Source organism: Erythrolamprus reginae, chromosome 3 (genome assembly GCF_031021105.1).
Source record: "Erythrolamprus reginae isolate rEryReg1 chromosome 3, rEryReg1.hap1, whole genome shotgun sequence".
In the NCBI taxonomy this organism is placed as follows: Eukaryota; Metazoa; Chordata; class Lepidosauria; order Squamata; family Dipsadidae; genus Erythrolamprus; species Erythrolamprus reginae.
The window spans coordinates 178,384,935-178,407,401 of NC_091952.1; positions in this window are offsets into that span (position 1 = coordinate 178,384,935).

The following is a 22,467-nucleotide window of genomic DNA, read 5'->3' on the forward strand; positions in this document are numbered from 1 at the left end:
AACGGTCTGTCCATTTCAGCACATCTGTAAATTTTTTCCATTAATACATTCTTTGGTAGGATTTGATTATTCTTCCAGAACTGCGCATATGCTATCCTTGCTGCTCTTGTAATATGAATCATTAAATACTGTATATTTTTGGGGTATTGCTTCATGATTATACCTAGCAAAAAAAAAATTCAGGAGTAAATTCCATTGTTCTTTCTGTAATTTTCTACCACCATTTATAAACTTTTTTCCAATAACCATTCGCTTCTGCCTTTTCTTACCCTTAGGCTGCTGTTTGCTGTCTTTTTGTGAGGGCTAACGAAGAGTTAGTGTGAACTCAAACATCGGACTGCTCCTATTATCATTTAGTTGCTTCTTATTAAAGGCATTTCTTATATTATTGTTGCTTTTGACTTCCCCTCAGCTCACACAATTACCTGCATTAAAAAAAACACACCGTATAATTCTGAAACTGAACTCTTAGTGCCCTCTAGTGACTACAAATTATTTCCATCTCATAAGCATTTAATAATAATAATAATAATAATAATAATAATAATAATAATAATTTATTAGATTTGTATGCCGCCCCTCTCCGAAGACTCGGGGCAGCTCACAACAATAATAAAAAACAATATTATAGCGAAACAAATCTAATATTAAAAAAGAAGCATGTAAAACCCTATCATATTTAAAAACCAAACAGCACATACATACCAAACATAAAATATAAAGAGCCTGGGGGAAAGGTGTCTCAACTCCCCCATGCCTGGCGGTATAGGTGGGTCTTGAGTAGTTTACGAAAGACAAGGAGGGTGGGGGCAGTTCTAATCTCCGGGGGGGAGTTGATTCCAGAGGGGCGGGGCCGCCACAGAGAAGGCTCTTCCCTTGGGGCCCGCCAAACGACATTGTTTAGTCGACGGGACCCGGAGAAGGCCAACTCTGTGGGACCTTATTGGTCGCTGGGATTCGTGCGGTAGCAGACGGTTCTGGAGGTATTCTAGTCCAATGCCAGAATATGCCAAAAAAATTCATTTTTTACTGAGCGCTGGTCCAGTCTGCACAATCTAAAGCTGCCTTCCCCGCCTCATTGCGGTCAGCAACCAAAATATCAATCAAACCCTCTATCAAAACCTCAGGGAAAAAACCCTCATGTTCCCTCTTGTTAAGTCCTCGGATTTACGACGACATCAAAAGCCATGCCTGCTGCAGCTCTCTACTGATTGGTTAAGACACGAGCATCTGGCAAGTGGGAAAATAAAACGCTGTCATTGGTCCGCCTGTTTGACAGCTACTATATAAAGGGAGCTGTCAGCTAACATATTTTGTTGCCATTCTGAGTTGCCTTACATGCCTGTTATCAATAAAGTTTGTTTTCTTGGCACAACCTGCCTTGCTTCAGTTATTGTCCACGCTGGTTCTCCATACAGAACCATTGAAATCCAAAAGGGTCTATGACGTACCCGAAGAAATATTTTAAAGAGATAGGAGTTTTCATCACATATTGTAGAGGTTATTTCCCTTAACTAGCTGCAGCTGGTTGTTGTTGTTGTTGTTGTTGTTGTTGTTGTTGTTGTTGTTCTTCTTCTTCTTCTTCTTCTTCTTCTTCTTCTTCTTCTTCTTCTTCTTCCCCCTCCTTCTAGTACTACTACTACTACTACTACTACTCCTCTCCTTCTACTTCCCCCTCCTACTTCCCCACCTCTCAAGGCCTCAATCCCCCCCATTATCTCCTTAGTACCGTGTTTCCCCGATAGTAAGGCAGTGTCTTACTTTCTTTTTACCCCCAAAAGCCCCCCTATGTCTTACTTTCGGGGTATGTCTTATATTGGAAAAAATAAGACACACCCGGCCAACCCACCTACCCGAACCCGCAACACCCGTGTCCCGTAAAAAGTAGTAGCACCCTCCCCCCCACACACGGACACACATCCGCATCCCCGCCTGCCCACCCCATCCGGAGCTGCCGGAAAGGAGGCGGGCGAAGGAGGGCGCAGCTCCGGCCGCTCGCCTCGCCCGCCCACCCAGCGTCTCCGAAGCGCCCTTCGCCTTGAGCTCCCTCCGGAGCCTGCCGCCGCCGCCGCGCTTCCTCCGCCGGCCGAGGAGTCCTCCTTATCCGCGCCGGGTTTGGAGTAAGGCTTGAAGCTGGACTTGTCCTCGGCGGGCGAGGCGGCGGCCCTGGCCGAAACAGCGCAGCTCTGCCTGCGGCATGAGCGGGAGCTCCGACTGCGCTTCCTGCGCAAGCCCAACGCCGACAGAGACGTCCAAAGGCGGACGCTTGCAGCTCAGCGACATCGGCGCCGAGGACAAGTCCAGCTTCAAGCCTCCTCGGCCGGCGGAGGAAGTGTGGCGGCGGCGGCAGGCTCCGGAGGGAGCTCGGGCGGTGGCCGCTCCGCCGCTTCGGCCAGGACCGCCGCCTCGCCCGCCGGGTGGCCCAAGCTGGCGGTGGCGCGAGCTTGGGCCACCCGGCGGGCGAGGCGGCGGCCCTGGCCGAAGCGGCGGAGCGGCCACCGCCCGAGCTCCCTCCAGAGCCTGCCGCTGCCGCCACCGCGCTTCCTCCGCCAGCCGAGGAGGCTTGAAGCTGGACTTGTCCTCGGCACCGATGTCGCTGAGCTTCAAGCGTCCGCCTTTGGACGTCTCTTTGTCGGCGTTGGGCTTACACAGGAAGCGCAGTCGGAGCTCCCGCTCGTGCCGCAGCCAGAGCCGCGCCGCTTCAGCCAGGGCCGCCGCCTCGCCCGCCGGGTGGCCCAAGCTCTGGGCGCAGCGCACCACCGCGCACAGCTCCCTCGCTTTTACGTAGTACCGTGTTTCCCCGAAAGTAAGACATATGTCTTACTTTCGGGGTATGGCTTATATTAGCCGACCCCCCTGAAACCCCCCATATGTCTTACAATCGGGGGGGTCTTACTATCGGGGAAACACGGTAGTTTTCTAAATGGAATTACTTGAGTGATTTGATGAATTTGTACTTGCACTTGTACCTCTCCCCCTGATTGTTGGCCAGGTTTGCTGGGAATTTTGGAGTTCTTATCCCAGCCCATGTGGAAGGAGCCTGATCAGGGAGGACTATATTAAAATCACAGAGCATCTTAACACTTATATCATTTGCGTCCAGGTCTTTCACACTTTGATTGCATTGGGTATACATTGAATTTAGCAGCCAGGCCACAGTACTGTATGTTTTTGCATTCTGAAAGAATGGAAAACTGACTAATGTTGAAGATATTTATTTATTTATTTATTTATTTATTTATTTATTTATTTATTTGTTTGTTTGTTTGTTTGTTCGTTCGTTCGTTCGTTCGTTCGTTCGTTTGTTCGTTCATTCATTCATTCATTCATTCATTGTTAGAGTTGGAAAGGACCATGCCAATCCCCTGCCTAAGCAGGAACCCTATAGCATCCCAGCCAAATGGCAGTCCAATTTCCTCTTAAAAATGTCCAGAGTATTGGAATTCACAACGTCCACTGGTAGGTTGTTCCACTGGTTGATCGTTATGACCGTCAGGAAGTTCTTCCTTATTTCCAGGTTGAATCTCTCCTTGGTCAGCTTCCAGCCGTTGTTCCTCATCCAGCCCTCTGGTGCCCTGGAGAATAAAGTGATCCCCTCCTCTCTGTGGCAACCCCTCGTATACCTGTAGACTGCTATCATGTCCGCTCCGGCCCTCCTTTTCTCTAGGCTATCCATGCCCAGTTCCCGCAGTCTCTCTTCGTAAGTCTTGGTTTCTAGACCCCTAATCATTTTGGTTGCTCTTTTCTGCACCTTCTCCAGAGTTTCAATGTCTCTTATATTTATCCAGAAAAGAATCAAAGATATTTACTCCTGGGTAAGATTGTAATGGATGAACAATACCCTAGATGTCTTGAAAACTTTCCCCCAATAATTAATATTTTAGTGCTAGTTGCGTAGCTGCAACTTTGCTAGACCCAACATGGAGAGGCTATCCAAGCTGTTCTTGGATGAAACAGCCTTTCTTCTGTAGAGATGGGTTTTAAGAACTCGGCTCCTGCAAAAAATAATATTCAGCCTACATAATCTTTTTACTAAGACTGCAAACGACTAACGCTATAGTTCCCTCATTTGTCAATCCTGCCTAGATTATAGGCTCTATAATGGCTGTTCATTACATTTCAGTAATTGCAATGGCATTACAAAGAATATGCATCAACACCTCTTCTGATTCAGAGTTGCTGCCACTAATAGCTCTATTGAAGAGCAGATCTTATTTCTGGGAAATAAAACCTTGTTACATAAAAGCCTGATTTATATGAACTTAAGGTGGGCAGGAAGAAAAAAAAGTGTTTGTCAAAATTTGACATCAGTGGTGTGAAAGAAAAGTATTTTTGTTTTAATCAGTGGGAGATCAGAAATGCCAGCAATGAAATGAAGGTGGAAGAAGATGAAGCTTATATACAGTGATACCTCGTCTTACAAACTTAATTGGTTCCGGGACAAGGTTCTTAAGGTGAAAAGTTTGTAAGATGAAACGATGTTTGCCATAGGAATCAATGGAAAAACTATTAATGCGTGCAAGCCCAAAATTCACCCCTTTTGCCAGCCGAAGCACCCGTTTTTGCGCTGCTGGGATTCTCCTGAGGCTCCCCTCCATGGGAAACCCCACCCCTGGACTTCTGTTGCCAGCGAAGCACCCGTTTTTGCGCTGCTGGGATTCCCCTGCAGCATCACAAAAACATGGAAGTCTGGAGGTGGGGTTTCTCATGGAGGGGAACCTCATGGGAATCCCAGCAGCGCAAAAACAGGTGCTTTGCTGGCAATGGAAGTCCAGAGGTGGGGCATCCCAGCGGCGGCGGTGGGTTTGTAAGGTGAAGGTTTGTAAGGTGAAAATAGTTTGTAAGAAGAGGCAAAAAAATCTTAAATCCTGGGTTTGTATCTCGAAAAGCTTGTATGACAAGGCGTTTGTAAGACAAGGTATCACTGTACTTCAAGATAACTGAGAGGGCTTAACAAAAGGATTAGGAAACCAGTAACATTTCATCTGTGTTGGCTGTGCTGGCTGGGATTTTTGGGAGTTGTAGATTGGCACAGGGGTGAGTTCTGGATCCTTTTGGCTAACAAACTTCCAGCAGATGTGGTTGGTAAATCCACAGTAACTAAGCTTAAACATGCCTGGGATAAATATATATCCATCCTAAGATAAAATACAGGAAATAGTTTAAGGGCAGACTAGATGGACCATGAGGTCTTTCTCTGCCGTCAATCTTCTATGTTTCTGTCTATGTTTCTATGTTGTGGTTGGATCGCAGCCAGGCCCTCTGATAATAGACTTCGAGCCAGATGAACTGGGTCCGTCTGGCCATGGTCAGCCTGGGTGGTTGTCAGAGGAGTCAGACAGTGAGGAGGAGGGAGAGATAGTGTGTGAGGGTCCTGCAGAGACTACAGAACCCCCAACTGGGGCTTTGTCTGGGTCTGATGAGGAAGAGGAGGTGAGGGACTCTATCCTGGATGCAAGAGTGCGAAGGATACGGGGGAGGCAAGAACAGTTACGAGGACTTGAGTATAGCTGCGCGCAGGCTATAATCCTAGAGTGTATAAAAGGGGAGGAGATTGGGAGGTTCCCTTTGCAAAAAATCCACATTTGATTCTTCGAAGGAAAAGAGCACGTTAGGAGTGTTTGCCTTTCATACCAATCTACCTTTCTGCAATTCTGAGCAATGAGGACCCGGATTGTGGGGGAAATAGGCTGGCTCTATTAAAAAGTGCTATTGCTAACATGTTGCAAGCCACCCTGAGTCTAAGGAGAAGGGCGGCATAAAAATTGAATAAATAAATAAATAAAATTATAATGTTAAGTCTGTGAGTAAATTTTTGCTTTGGAAACCTTGCTTTGAAATCCTGCTTATCAGCTCTCCCACTCCTTTTGAACTTTGGCAGCCGAAGGACATTCCTTTGTTATAATTTGTGTTTTTTCAAATCCTGATTGTACAATAGACTATTTCGTTTCAACGCCCTGTGTCTGAGCCTTAATTGGAAGTTAATTCCTGCTCGTTTGCTGTGTGAGACAGAACACACGCCATGCATGCAGCAATAAAATAAATAGATTCTGTGCCAGCACAGAAGCAAAATCCAAGATGGCAGTGCGCCCGGAGACATTGACAGAACCGGTTCCGTGACATCTTTGCCACACTACTAATGGTTCTAAAGAACCGGTTAGAACCCACCTCACTAAATTGGCAGTATCTAGAGGACAACAGTTCCTCACTCAAGATCAGGGATCACCAAACGTGGCAACATTAAGACTTGTGGACTTAGTTATTTTCTAATTCATAGATATATAACACATAAGTGTTAAAAAACCCAAAAATCAACTTCATATGAGGGGAAAATTTCAAAATATTTCTTTTAATATTTTATTTATGTATTTGCGTACTTATTACTTACTATTGTGGAAGTTGTACTTCTTATCCCAACATTCTGTTAATAGTACAGTGAACCCTCGATCATCGCGAGGGTTCCGTTCCAGGACCCCAAGCGATGATCGATTTTTCGCGAAGTAGCGGTGCGGAAGTAAAAACACCATCTGCGCATGTGCAGATGGTGTTTTTACTTCCACCGCCGCAGCGCGTTGCTGGGGAGCGCGCGCGCATTGCTGGGGGCCGCTCCCCAGCTGGGGAGCGGATCTGGGGTTTCCCCAAGCGCGCGCGAGTTGCTGGGGCCGCTTCCCAGCTGGGGAGCGGATCTGGGGTTTCCCCAAGCGCGCGCGCGTTGCCGGCTCCGCTCGCACGTTGCTGGGGCTGCTCCCCAGCTGGGGAGCGGATCTGGGGTTTCCCCAAGCGCGCGCGCGTTGCCGGCTCTGCTCGTACGTTGCTGGGGCTGCTCCCCAGCTGGGGAGCGGATCTGGGGTTTCCCCAAGCGCGCGCGCGTTGCCGGCTCCGCTCGCACGTTGCTGGGGCTGCTCCCCAGCTGGGGAGCGGATCTGGGGTTTCCCCAAGCGCGCGCGCGTTGCTGGGGCTGCTCCCCAGCTGGGGAGCGGATCTGGGGTTTCCCCAAGCGTGCGCGCGTTGCCGGCTCTGCTCGCACGTTGCTGGGGCTGCTCCCCAGCTGGGGAGCGGATCTGGGGTTTCCCCAAGCGCGCGCGCGTTGCCGGCTCCGCTTCCCAGCTGGGAAGCGAAGCTAGGCTGCCCCAAGCTCGCGCGCGCCGCCCGCCCACGCTGTTGCCGGCTCCGCTTCCCAGCTGGGAAGCGGAGCTAGGCTGCCCCAAGCTCGCGCGCGCCGCCCGCCCGCCCACGCTGTTGCCGGCTCCGCTTCCCAGCTGGGAAGCGGAGCTAGGCTGCCCCAAGCTCCAGCCTACCGCCGCTGGGGTCTTACCGGGGCAAGAGGGGGAAGACCCAGGGAAGCCTCTGCCCGGCGGGGAAACTCCACCATCTACGCATGCGTGGAAGGACACGCATGCGCAGATGGTGGAGTTTACTTCCGGGTTGAAAACTAGCGAAATAGCCCTTTCGCGATCCTTGAGGACGCGAAACTCGAGGGTTCACTGTATACTATTATATCAATTCGTTTTGATCCATTTTTCTCCCTTTACCTTCCCCCCTTTTTCTTTTTTAATGTATAATTAATAAAGATTATTTATATATAAAAAAAAAGACTTGTGGACTTCAACTGCCAACTATGCTGACTGAGGAATTCTGGGACCTGAAGTCTTAAAATGCTGAGTCCTTGGAGAGGGGAGGCATACAAATCTAATAAATATCATCATCATCATCATCATCATCACCATCGTTATCGTTATCGTTCTTGTTCTTGTTCTTGTTCTTGTTACTGTTACTGTTATTGTTATTGCTATTATATCTCAAGACCTAAAATGGTCACCCCATCATTAAAAACATCATTAAAAAAGCACAAGAAAGAATGTTCTTTCTGCGCCAGCTCAGGAAGCTCAAACTGCCCAAGGAGCTGCTGATACAGTTCTACAGAGGAATCATTGAGTCTGTCATCTGCACCTCTATAACTATCTGGTTTGGTTCTGCAACCCAACAGGACCGACACAGACTTCAGAGGATAATCAGAACTGCAGAAAAAACAATTGCTGCCAACCTGCCTTCCATTGAGGACCTGTATACTGCATGGGTCAAAAAGAGGGCGGGGAAAATAGTCACTGACCCCTCACATCCTGGACACAAATTGTTTCAACTCCTACCCTCAAAACGTCGCTACAGAGCACTGCACGCCAAGACAACTAGACACAAGAACAGTTTTTTTTCTGAACGCCATCACTCTACTAAACAAATAATTCCCTCAACACTGTCAGACTTTCTACTAAATCTGCACTTCTATTCTACTAGTTTTTCTCATCATTCCTTTCACCCATTTCCTCCCATGTTGACTGTATGACTGTAACTTGTTGCTTATATCCTAAGATTTTTATTAATATTGCTTCTTCATTGCTTATTTGACCCCTATGACAATAATTAAGTGTTGTACCACATGATTCTTGACAAATGTATATTTTATTTTATGTACGCTGAGAGCATATGCACCAAGACAAATTCCTTTTGTGTCCAATCACACTTGGCCAATAAAAATTCTATTCTATTCTTATGTCAGTACAATACAGCAAACAAGATCATTATGCTGGATTTCGTACTTCATCACCAGTCAGGCGCTTCCCAAGAACCTAGGACTGGGTGATGTAGCGGCGAATTATGTTTGCCGATCCCAGTAAAGTGGCCTTTTGCAATTGACAGATGGAGATTCTGTCAATTCCAAAGGTTTTCAAATGTCCGCTGAGATCTTTTGGCACTGCGCCCAGCATGCCAAGTACCACTGGGATGATGATGATGATGATGATGATGATGATGATGATGAAGATGAAGATGATGATGATGATGATGATGATGATGATTATTGCTAAATTTGCAGAACCCTGCTCTCAATTCCTGGAATCCCATCGTTTTAGTCTTTATACAGGCAATCATAGGACCCTTGGAACTGAGCATTTGATTGAGGCTGATGGGAATTTGACAGATGGTTGCGACGATGGTGTGGCATTAAGAAAGAGTGGCTTTCCACCGCCCCCCCTACCCGGATGGATGTATATTCCTAGTCACAGCTCAGGTTCTGGATGCCAGATGGTATAAGTGGATTTTAAATATATCTTTTCGCTTGCAGCATGCTCTATGTAAAGCTTTCTCTGGAAAGTGTTCAGAAAGTTCAGCTGCTTGAAAATGCTGTGGCTAGATTGCTAAAAAAAGGCGACTTGTCATGATCATATATCTAACCTCCCTTTTTTTGGGGGGGGGGATTGGGTTGTATTTCTGGGTGCTGTTTTTACTAAAGACGCCTGAATGCATTGCCTCATTTTGTTTTCTAGTCACAAATCGATTCCACTTCCATACCAGAGGAAGGAGATTCAATTGAAGTTGGTATATACCATATTAATTTCTGTGTGCATTGACAGGCAGTCCTTGGCTTTCGTTCACAATCGAGCCCAAAATTTCTGTTGCTAGGCAAGGCAGCGGCTAAGTGAGCTTTGCTTCCATTTTACAAACCTTCCTTGCCACAATTGTTTAAGTGAACCACTGCAATTGACATTTCTCCCACCTCTAGATTAACCAATCAGTGACGGCTATGCAAATTCATACTCTGTATACTCTGTATACAGAGTATGCTCTGATGTATATAACAATTCCAGTTACACATTTGAACCAACTCAATTTCACAGTCAATGTAATTATCAGGACAATAGCATTTTCATAGGCAATCCATTATTATTATTATTATTATTATTATTATTATTATTATTATTATGTCAATACAACACAGCAAACGAGATCACTATATGCTGGATTTCATATTTCATCACCAGTTGGGCGCTTCCCAAGCACCTAGGACTGCGTGATGTAGCGATGAATTATGTTTGCCGATCCCAGTAAAGCAGCCTTTTGCAATTGACATTATTATTATTATTATTATTATTATTATTATTATTATTATTATTATTATTTAGAATTGTATGCCGCCCCTCTCTGAAGACTTGGAGCGGCTTGCAACAAGAATACAAAATACAAATCCAGTAGCAATCTTGTGATGTATTTCAACATCACCTCCCACTATTTTTCTTTTAAAACAAAAATACATTTCTATTGATCACTTGGGGCTTTCAATCAAAAGCTGGCATGAATTGCATGTCATGACATGCCACAAGAATAAAAATATCCTCAGATCCGCTTTATTTCATGGGCGCATAGATCTGGCAGGTCATCTCTGCAGTTGGAGAGAGCTTGGCCCTTTGTTAGAGCGGGTCTTTAGAAATAATAATCAGCCTACTCTAGGATTGTATTCTAGCACTGTATTGTGTTACTCATTTGTGTTCACATCATCAAGGGCAGAGCCAGCATTTTGAGGCCACAGGTGGCAGTAATGCAAACATTTAATAAAGCCATTGTGGATTTTTTTTTAATAATTTCCCATTTCCCCACTTTTCCCTCAAATGTATTACACCTAGAAAGTACCTTGGCCACCTATGAGCTGTCACATCTGCTTCCCCTTCACCTAATTCTAAAAGCACCATGATTCTTGAGAGTCTTGTTTCATTTTAGTGTGTAATTGTGCTTGCTGGTTGTCAGAGTGGCAGCAGAGAAAAGTCATCCATTGGTGGACCTTGTGGGTGGCAGCAGAAACAGCAGCAGCAGCACGAGTGGTAGCTAGAACAAACAGCAGCAACCAGAGACTTTTGGATTGAAGACGTAGTATAGGAGGTTATCTGGGGCAGCATAGGAAGCACTATTCCAACAGTGGAAGCAGTGATGGAAAGTCCTATTATATTAAAGAAAAAACCCCCCTGTTAGTTCAGGTTATTTCTGAATGGTCACAGAATAACAGAGTTGGAAGGGATCTTGGAGGTTTTCTAGTCCAATGCCCTGCTCAAGCAGGAGACTCTAGTCCAGTTTTTCCCAACCTTGGCAACTTGGAGATATCTGGACTTCAACTCCCAGAATTCCACAGCCAGCATTCTCTGACTGGGGAATTCTGGGAGTTGAAGTCCAAATATCTCCAAGTTGCCAAGGTTGGGAAACACTGCTCTAGTCTATACCATTTCACACAAATGGTTGACCAATATCTTCTTTAAAATCTACAGTGTTGGAACAGCCACAAGTTAATATTTAAGACTCTGCACCAGAGGTGAAATGCTACCAGTTTGGACTGATTAGGGCATACTGGTAACGATGGTCCATACCCCCAAACTGGTCCCTCGGTCACCCTGCTAGCAGATGTCCTGGGCCTCTCAGATGCCTGCTGTTGCTACTGCTCCTGGAGTCCTCGGAGAGGGGCGGCATACAAATCTAATAAATAATAATAATAATAATAACGATAATAATAACAACAACAACAACAACAACAACAACAACAATAATAATAATGACATCTATCACCTGCTCGCCTCCCTCCCCAGTCTGCGTGCCTGCACTCTGGCCCTACCCCAGCCAGCCTGATGATGTCATGATGGAAAGCCAGCAGTCCAATGTGGTGCACACGTGCAGCGGCCCCTGGACATCTGGTTGCCATCCCAGAGCTGCTGCCATGGCAAGGCTCACTTGCCTTTTGGGTGAGTCCAACTTTGTGCAAGGCTGCTAGTCCTTAACCTGTGCTCTCTCTACTTCTCTTCTCTCTATATACCAATATCTGCATCTCTAACTATCTATCTGGTAAACTACTGAACCCTAACCTTCAGAAAGACATAAAGCTGAGTCAACCTTGAGCTGGTCAGCATCAAACTGCTGGCAGTGGAATGCAGAGTTATCCTGCAATACTGCATTCTAACCACTGCATTCTAACCATTGTGCCGCTAAGGCTGAAAACAAGGTAATAATAATAACAACAGCAGCAGAGTTGGAAGGGACCTTGGAGGTCTTCTAGTCCAACCCCCTGCTATGGCAGGAAACCCTACACTACTTCAGACAGATGGTTATCCAACATCTTCTTAAAAACTTCCGGTGTTGCAGCATTCACAACTCCTGGAGGCAAGCTGTTCCACTGATTAATTGTTCTAACAGTCAGAAAATTTCTCCTTAATTTTAATTTAATTTAATTTAATTTATTAGATTTGTATGCCGCCCCTCTCCGAAGACTCGAGGCCGCTCACAACAATAATAAAAACAGTATAACAATGGAACAAATCTAATTATAAAATTACATTAAAAAAACCCCCAACAATTTAAAAACCATACAACACATACATACCAAACATAAAATATATTTTAAAAAAAGCCTGGGGGAGATGTCTTAATTCCCCCATGCCTGGCGATATAGGTGGGTCTTGAGTAATTTGCGAAAGACAAGGAGGGTGGGGGCCGTTCTAATCTCTGGGGGGAGTTGATTCCAGAGGGCCGGGGCCACCACAGATAAGGCTCTTCCCCTGGGGCCCACCAAACAACATTGTTTGGTCGACGGGACGCAGAGAAGGCCAACTCTGTGGGACCTTATCAGCCGCTGGGATTCGTGCGGTAGAAGGCGGTTCCGGATGTATTCTGGTCCAATGCCATGTAGGGCTTTAAAAGTAATTACCAACACTTTGAATTGTGATGGGAAACCAATCGGCAGCCAGTGCAGGCCACGGAGTGTTGCAGAAATGTGGGCGAATCTAGGGAGCCCCACGATGGCTCTCACAGCCGCATTCTGCACGATCTGAACACTTTTCAAGGGTAGCCCCATGTAGAGAGCGCTGCAGTAATCAAATCTCGAGGTGATGAGGGCATGAGTGACTGTGAACAATGACTCCCAGTCCAGGTAGGACCGCAACTGGTGCACCAGGCGAACCTGGGCAAACGCCCTCCTCACCACAGCCGAAAGATGGTGTTCCAATCTTAGCTGTGGATTGAGAAGGACGCCCAAGTTGCGAACCCTCTCTGAGGGGGTCAATAATTCCCCCCCCAGGGTAATGGACAGACAAATGGAGTTAGGTGAATTACTTTTTCCAGTAAGAATTCAGATCATTTGCTCAAGAAATGTTTCTCTCATTCCATTGGTTAGATCGCCTATTGGAAGTTCATTTTTAAGAGACTATGTCAAAAATAGCAGTTTAATGGCAATTTACTCAGACAAATGGAAAAATCATACCACAAAGACAATGATCAGGAGATGTTTTTGCACACGGATCTGAAGAGAGGTACGAACAGAAAGAAAAACTTCAGAATGAGATGTTGCTGGTTTATTATAATACCTTTGTGTCTTTTATCATTGTGCACTGTCTGACTTCCAACAAAAGAACAAGAACAAAATAATTGCATAGGCTTTTATTTAAAAAAAATATGCATAGATAATCTTAATTTAGTTCATCCTGTAAATTCAGTGCTGGAAATTAACTTCCAAGCATTGTGCACTTATGGTATGATATCAGCTCAGTTTTTTTAAAAAAACTGGGCAAATGTGAAGGCTAGAGGGGAAACTGCTTTGCAGAGCCAAAGAGTGAGAGAAAGAAAGAGAAAAGGAAAAGAGAGCAGTTTTGACAGTGCTGTTCATACTCTGTTTTGGCTTGTGTGTTTAGCAAAAAAATGTTTGCATATTACCTGGAGGTTGTTGTTGTTGTTTTTGTTTGAATGCTGCAGAAGGTTGATTTACACCATGGAGATGGCCTTATTCAGTGCACTGTCATTTCAACGCATCTAGTAGCTGTAAGATGATATTGAAGAAAAGGCCGCCAGAACAACATGAAGCAGAGAAAAGTGGCAGCTTCATTTGGCTCTTGGTTTTTTTAAAAAGGAGCTGGTATGATACTTGAACACCTCAGAGGAGTCGGTAGGGGAGAGGTGTGACCATGATCTTTAAAACCAATTTATGGTCCAATACAATGAGGGTGAACCTAGTTTCTAGAGTTATTAAAGTAATTGGCTGTTTGATTATCTCTTTTGACTTTATGTTGTTTATTTCTATGTTCCTGTCAAGGGATGGTTTGTCTGGCTTCCAGGAATATTTTAGCATTTTTGGACTTGGCTTGGACTAGGATGCAGACAGTTTACCATTTGAAATGATAGATAAATTTGTTCATGTGTTGTGCAGTGAAAGAGTTTTCATCATGTCTTCTGACTCCTAGTTGGTATTCATGGATGTGTTCTGTTAGTCTTTTGTCTGTTATTCTTATATAGTAGTTGTTACAGTTCTTACACTGTATATTGTGGATGACTGTTGTTTTTTTCCTCTGGGGCAGCTGGGTCTTTTGATTTACTTAAAATGTTCTGGAGGGCTTAAATTGGCTTGTAACTACAATGATGCCATATGGTTGTAATAGTCTGTTGGTTGTTTCAGAGATGTTTTAGATGCGTGACAGTGTTATTCTTTTCACAACTTATATTTGTTGTGTTGTGGTGGGTTGAGCAGCCAAGCAATTTGTTTTGTATTTTGTTGTCAAAAAGGAAACCAAAAGCCATAATAATAATAATAATAATAATAATAATAATAATAATAATAATTTATTAGATTTGTATGCCGCCCCTCTCCGAAGACTCAGGGTGGCTCACAACAATAATAAAAAACAATATTATAGTGAAACAAATCTAATATTAAAAAAGAAGCATATAAAACCCTATCATATTTAAAAACCAAACAACACATACATACCAAACATAAAATATAAAGAGCCTGGGGAAAAGGTGTCTCAACTCCCCCATGCCTGGCGGTATAGATGGGTCTTGAGTATTTTATGAAAGACAAGGAGGGTGGGGGCAGTTCTAATCTCCGGGGAGAGTTGATTCCAGAGGGCCGGGGCTGCCACAGAGAAGGTTCTTCCCCTGGGGCCCGCCAAATGACATTGTTTAGTCGACAGGACCCGGAGAAGGCCAACTCTGTGGGACCTAATTGGTCGCTGGGATACGTGTAGTAGCAGGCGATTCCGGAGGTATTCTGGTCCAATGCCTTTAAAGGTCATAACCAACACTTTGAATTGTGACCGGAAACTGATCGGCAGCCAATGCAGGCCATGGAGTGTTATAGAAACTCCTTGACATCAATCAACACACAGATAGCAGAAATTAACACCAAGATTAATATTAGACCAACAATGAAGCTGTAAACAATATCCCAAATCAGGAACTACTAACTCAGTCAAATGTTCTAACAGTAGCCGCCTAACCAAGAAACCACCAAGGAAACTCCCATCAAGCCTGATAGGGCAAGACACTAGATATAAAAAGAGAGCACATCCCATTGCCTTGTACTGTTGAGGATGTAACCTAGTTGGATAATGAAATATATGCAAGAAAATAACCAAACTCAGAGAAAACCAAGGTTTCCATGAACAGAAACAAAAACATGATCTAAGTATTGCCCACAAGATTATATGTTGCAATGTCCTGCCTGTCAAAGACTACTTCAGCTTCAACCACAACAACACAAGAGCACACAACAGATTCAAGCTTAACATTAACCGCTCCAAACTTGACTGTAAAAAATATGACTTTAGTAATTGGGTTGTTGAAGCATGGAACTCATTACCGGACTCCGTAGTATCATCCCCTAACCCCCAACATTTTACCCTTATACTATCCATGGTTGACCTCTCTAGATTCCTAAGAGGTCAGTAAGGGGCGTACATAAGCACACTAGAGTGCCTTCCATCCCCTGTCCTATAGTCTCTCCTATATCTCGTATCTCTTCTCTACTATATCCTATATAACCTTCATTGTGTATTATTGTGTATTGGACAAAATAAATAAATAAGCTCAGATGTAGAGGCACAAATTCTTCGGAGTCTTCGGAGAGGGGCGGCATACAAATCCAAATAATAAATAAATAAAAATAAATAAATTCAGCACATTTTCAACTCAAATTATCAGATTATTGAATTGGATTTGATGTTTGTAAAATCAAGGTTTGAACAGAACTAGAAAAATAAAGATACCTAAAAGGTCTATTTGGAACAATTGAGGAAATAAATATTTTTTTAAAAATATTTATTTGCTTTTCAGGGAAAAGTGAGTACAAAAGTAACAGATATATATTTCAGGTCTTATGTGTAGTTTCTCTATTGTTTTCTCCCTTGGCCATCCAGAGGCAAGCATAGGCCCCCAAAATACCCTAAATCCAGTTTGATTCTTCCAATCAGCTGGAATTATTGATATTCCATATTGTTGTGGTTAGCTCTGGCCCAGCTCCTGCCCCAGGGAATGTGCAGGTGGATGTGGGGGAGACATCCAAATGCTGCAGGCCTGTTTTGCTCCCAGTGGAATCTGCCGACGAAGTCTCCTCTGACCAAGGAGGCCTGAGTGACAGGGAGGAGGAGAGTTTGGCAGACAGCCCAGCAGGAGACCAATCATTTGTATCATCTCTGGATTCTGAACAATAATTAATGACACATCCACGCATGCATAGAGTGATGCATAGGAAGCAACAACTAAAGGATTATTACAAAAGTAAATGAGGCCACCTGTGGCTGGGTGGGGCTGCTGTAATTGGTGCTGCTGCTATAAATAGCAGCGTGTGGGTTTGGCCATTGTGGAGAATTATCTGATCGTAGGGGAAGGTTTGGTAGGGAAGGTTTGCCTATTTGCCGATGACTCTAAAGTGTGCAATTCCTGGAGGGGTCTGTAATATGGTAAATGATTTAGCGTTACTAGATAAATGGTCAAAGCAATGGAAACTGCAGTTTAATGTTTCCAAATGTAAAATAATGCACTTGGGGAAAAGGAATCCTAAATCTGAGTATTGCATTGGCAGTTCTGTGTTAGCAAAAACTTCAGAAGAGAAGGATTTAGGGGTAGTGATTTCTGACAGTCTCAAAATGGGTGAACAGTGTGGTCGGGCGGTAGGAAAGGCAAGTAGGATGCTTGGCTGCATAGCTAGGGGTATAACAAGCAGGAAGAGGGAGATTGTGATCCCCTTATATAGAGCGCTGGTGAGACCACATTTGGAGTACTGTGTTCAGTTCTGGAGACCTCACCTACAAAAAGATATTGACAAAATTGAACGGGTCCAAAGACGGGCTACAAGAATGGTGGAAGGTCTTAAGTATAAAACGTATCAGGAAAGACTGAATGAACTCAATCTGTATAGTCTGGAAGACAGAAGGAAAAGGGGGGACATGATCGAAACATTTAAATATGTTAAAGGGTTAAATAGGGTTCAGGAGGGAAGTGTTTTTAACAGGAAAGTGAACACAAGAACAAGGGGACACAATCTGAAGTTAGTTGGGGGAAAGATCAAAGGCAACATGAGAAAATATTATTTTACTGAAAGAGTAGTAGATCCTTGGAACAAACTTCCAGCAGACGTGGTTGGGAAATCCACAGTAACTGAATTTAAACATGCCTGGGATAAACATATATCCATCCTAAGATAAAATACAGGAAATAGTAAAAGGGCAGACTAGATGGACCAAGAGGTCTTTTTCTGCCGTCAGTCTTCTATGTTTCTATGTTTCTATGTTGTTTTTCATGAATGTCTTGCTGACTCCGGCCTTTGTTTGTTGACTTTTCACCACTTTGAAACCAAAGCAGAGCAAAGTGTGTTTCACTTCGTGGAAGGAGAAGGGCTGTGACTTTCTTCACAGCTGCAAGCTAAGTACTTACAAACTGATAAGGGACTTGTACAAATTACCAGGTTGTTTTAGGACAAGTGCTCTTTGCAATACAAAAAGAGTGCTTACTTTATTTTGAATTTTGTGATAAAGAACATTGTTTTGAATTTTCAAACGTGTGTGTGTCTGAAATTTGTACCTTTGAATTTTTGGGAGGCTCCTACCAGAGAGTCCGGCAGAATACCACATAGGGTCCAAAAGTTGCAAAACTGGGAAAAACAAATCCATGCTTGTTCTTAGGACAGCAAAATTTATATTTTTGGTTTTTTTTCATCCTCAGATTTCTTGGAAAATGTGTGATCTGCTTTGGTTCAGTGGTCCCAAATTCTTGGGATCTTAACCAAGGGTTAAAAAGTCTCCTATATGTTTTTCGAGCCTGTTTGGTATTATCTGAATAAATCTTAAAGATTTGATAAGATTTTATTTCAGGAAAGCTACCAGCTGTCTATCTACAGTATATTAACAACTTTCACTATTCATGGAGTTACTTGGCTTGTTTCATTCTAGCTGCCAATTCTTTCTAAGCATCTTGACTCTGTTTAGAATTGAAGATGTGTTTTTAACAATTGCAAGCCTCAAGACAAGAAATTGGCATGTGGGTGGATGCTGAAAACAATTATCTATCCAACAAACTTATCTCCTTCCGTGGGTGTATTTAAGTGTCTTCCACTGAAATAGTCTTGGAACAAAATTTGTTCTGTGCAATCTTAGGATTCTTTCTCAGTTAGTTGCCTTTAACAGCATTAACATGGTAACTTTTTTCCCCCTGGCATGGTATTCATGGTATAGCCTTTATCCCCAGGCCATGCCTGAAGAAGCTTAAAGTCATCATTTTACTCTATCAGTTTTTAAAAAGTGGTTGTTCCTCTGTTCTTTCTGCCATTTCTGCCATCCTTCAACATCTTGAATCTCCAATGACCTACGCTAGGGTCCTCTTTGTGGACTTCAGTTCAGCATTCAATACCATCGTACCGGACATTCTCTTAACCAAACTAAATCAGCTAGCGGTACCTGAACACGCTTGTAAATGGATCACAAGCTTCCTAACAGACAGGAAGCAGCAGGTGAAGCTAGGACAAATCACATCAGATACATGTACAATTAGCACAGGTGCCCCCCAAGGCTGTGTACTCTCACCACTTCTCTTCTCTCTATACACTAATGACTGCATCTCAAACGATCCATCTGTTAAACTACTGAAGTTTGCAGACGATACAACAGTGATCGGACTCATTCGAGACAATGATGAATCCGCATACAGATGGGAAGTTGAACAACTATCCTTGTGGTGTGACCAGAACAATCTAGAACTGAACACACTCAAAACCGTAGAAATGGTGGTAGACTTTAGGAGAAACCCTTCCACCTCTCACAATACTAGACAACACAGTATCAACAGTAGAGACCTTCAAATTTCTAGGTTCTATCATATCTCAAGACCTAAAATGGTCACCTAACATCAAAAGCATCATCAAAAAGCACAACAAAGAATGTTCTTTCTGTGCCAGCTCAGGAAGCTCAAACTGCCCAAGGAACTGCTGATACAGAGGAATCATTGAGTCTGTCATCTGCACCTCTATAACTGTCTGGTTTGGTTCTGCAACACAACAGGACCAACACAGACTTCAGAGGACAATCAGAACTGCAGAAAAAGCAATTGCTGCCAACCTGCCTTCCATTGAGGACCTGTATACTGCACGAGTCAAAAAGAGGGCGGGGAAAATATTTATTGACCCCTCACATCCTGGACATAAACTGTTTCAACTCCTACCCTCAAAACGTCACTACAGAGCACTGCACACCAAGACAACTAAACACAAGAACAGTTTTTTTCTGAACGCCATCACTCTACTAAACAAATAATTCCCTCAACACTGTCAGACTTTCTACTAAATCTGCACTTCTATTCTACTAGTTTTTCTCATCATTCCTATCACCCATTTCCTCCCATGTTGACTGTATGACTATAACCTGTTGCTTATATCCTAAGGTTTTTATTAATATTGCGTCTTCATTGCTTATTTGACCCCTATGACAATCATTAAGTGTCGTGCCACATGATTCTTGACAAATGTATATTTTATGTACGCTGAGAGTATATGCACCAAGACAAATTCCTTGTGTGTCCAATCACACTTGTCCAATAAAATTCTATTCTATTCTATTCATTTATATAATATCGTAGCAGCTGTTTCTGCTACCTCATAGCTGTTTATATCCTATTTATTTAGGCATCCTATGTCCTATTCCATGTGAGCTGTGGCAGCACTTGTGCCATAGTGAAGAACATTGCTGCTATGTGTGGGACAGTCATAACTGTGTGGAAAGTCCAGTATAGCATAAGAGTTCACAGAAGAGAGACAAAGATGATTAAGGGACTGGAGGCTAAAACATATAAAGAACCAGTGCATGAACTGGCCATGTCTAGTTTAGTGAAAAGAAGGACTAGGGGTAACATGGTAACAGTCTTCCAATATCTCAGGTGTTGCCATGAAGAAAAGGGAGTCAAGTTATTGTCCAAAGCACCTGAAGGCAGGACAAAAAGCAATGGGTGGAAACTAATGAAGGAAAGAAGCAAACTGGAACTAAGAAGAAATTTCCTGACAGAACAATTAATCAGTGGAACCACTTGCCTCCAGAAGTTGTGAATGCTCCAACACTGGAAGTGTTTAAGAAGAGCCTGGACAATCATTTCTCTGAAATGGTACTATAGGGTCTCTGACCTAAGCAGGGGGTTAGACTTCCAAGGTCCTTTCCAACCCTGTTATTCTATTCTATTTCTACATCAATTACCCATACTTGCTTCTTTTTTTTTATTACTACTGCTATTATCTATCTTGGAAAAGCTCTTAAGGATAAGCAAAATTCAAGTGAATTAGGGAATGGTGCATTGAATAGAGTTAGGGGGGCATAAATTTCAGTCCCAAATTCAGCATCCCACAGTTAATCGGTGTAACAACTTGCCTTTAGAAGATGTGAATGCTCCAACACTGGAAGTTTTGTAAGAAGAGATTTGACTGAGATGGTATAGGGCTTGCTGGCTGAGCAAGGCCCCATCCAACTCTATCATTCTGTTATAAGTATTCTCTATGGTCATTTAGACCAGTGTTTCCCAACCTTGGCAACTTGAAGATATTTGGACTGCTGGCTGGGGAATTCTGGGAGTTGAAGTCCAAATATCTTCAAGTTGCCAAGGTTGGGAAACACTGATTTAGATGCTGGAGCTAGTTGCTTTTGGCAATGAGGTAAGTGCTTTTGATTCATTTCACATTGTCAGCAGAGCTTTTGTCTTGAAATAATTGTCAGGGATGGAACTCATTCATTACTGATTTCTCCTCACTGCTGTCTGTGCTACCCTCTGTGCCTCCAGAAACCAACCAAATAGAAATATAGAAGATTGACGGCAGAAAAAGACCTCATGGTCCATCTGGTCTGCCCTTATACTATTTCCTGTATTTTATCTTAAGATGGATATATGTTTATCCCAGGCATGTTTAAATTCAGTTACTGTGGATTTACCAACCATGTCTGCTGGAAGTTTGTTCCAAGGATCTACTACTCTTTCAGTAAAATAATATTTTCTCATGTTGCTTTTGATCTTTCCCCCAACTAACTTCAGATTGTGTCCCCTTGTTCTTGTCTTCACTTTCCTATTAAAAACACTTCCTTCCTGAACCTTATTTAACCCTTTAACATATTTAAATGTTTCGATCATGTCCCCCCTTTTCCTTCTGTCCTCCAGACTATACAGATTGAGTTCATTAAGTCTTTCCTGATAAGTTTTATGCTTAAGACCTTCCGCCATTCTTGTAGCCCGTCTTTGGACCCGTTTAATTTTGTCAATATCTTTTTGTAGGTGAGGTCTCCAGAACTGAACATAGTATTCCAAATGTGGTCTCACCAGCGCTCTATATAGCGGGATCACAATCTCCCTCTTCCTGCTTGTTGTACCTCTAGCTATGCAGCCAAGCATCCTACTTGCTTTTCCTACCGCCCGACCACACTGTTCACCCATTTTGAGACTGTCAGAAATCACTACCCCTAAATCCTTCTCTTCTGAAGTTTTTGCTAACACAGAACTGCCAATAGAATACTCAGATTGGGGATTCCTTTTCCCAAGTGCATTATTTTACATTTGGAAACATTAAACTGCAGTTTCCATTGCTTTGACCATTTATCTAGTAAAGCTAAATCATTTACCATATTATAGACGCCTCCAGGAATATCAACCCTATTGCACACTTTAGAGTCATCGGCAAATAGGCAAACCTTCCCTACCAAACCTTCCCCTATGTCACTCACAAACATATTAAAAAGAATAGGACCCGGAACAGACCCTTGTGACACACCGCTTGTAACCAGTCTCTGCTCAGAATACTCAGAATAATAATTGGAAGGAAGCATTTTCTAGCTGCAGCTTTCATTACCCTGAGTCATTGGACAAATCACATACAACCACACTCAGAAATGTCTTTGGAGATCAATTTTGACAAGCTTTCCTTCTGGTCACAATGATAAAAAATATATACAGGAACTCTAATTACAGACAGAGGGTTATATTCAATCTGTCTTTGGGTCCATGGGTAAATCCATCCTTAGTAAAAAATAAATTATAATGTTGTAATGAACTTCTACTTTTAAGAAATATTTTATGTGGGAGGGAATGAAGCAAGAGCAATGCAACCTTGCTCAAGACCATAAATGGGTTTCTCTGGCAACAAATATTAAATGATACTAATTCAATCAAACTTCAGGTTTATTTGTTCTTATCAGTCCTGTCAAATATCCAGCCACAATTACTACTGTGCTGGGTATAATTGCCTGTTGTTAAGCCATTTCCAGAATTCTTAGACATGATTTTAATACACTGCTCAAAAAAACAAAGGGAATATTTAAACAACACAATATAACTCCAAGTAAATCAAACTTCTGTGAAATCAAACTGTCCACT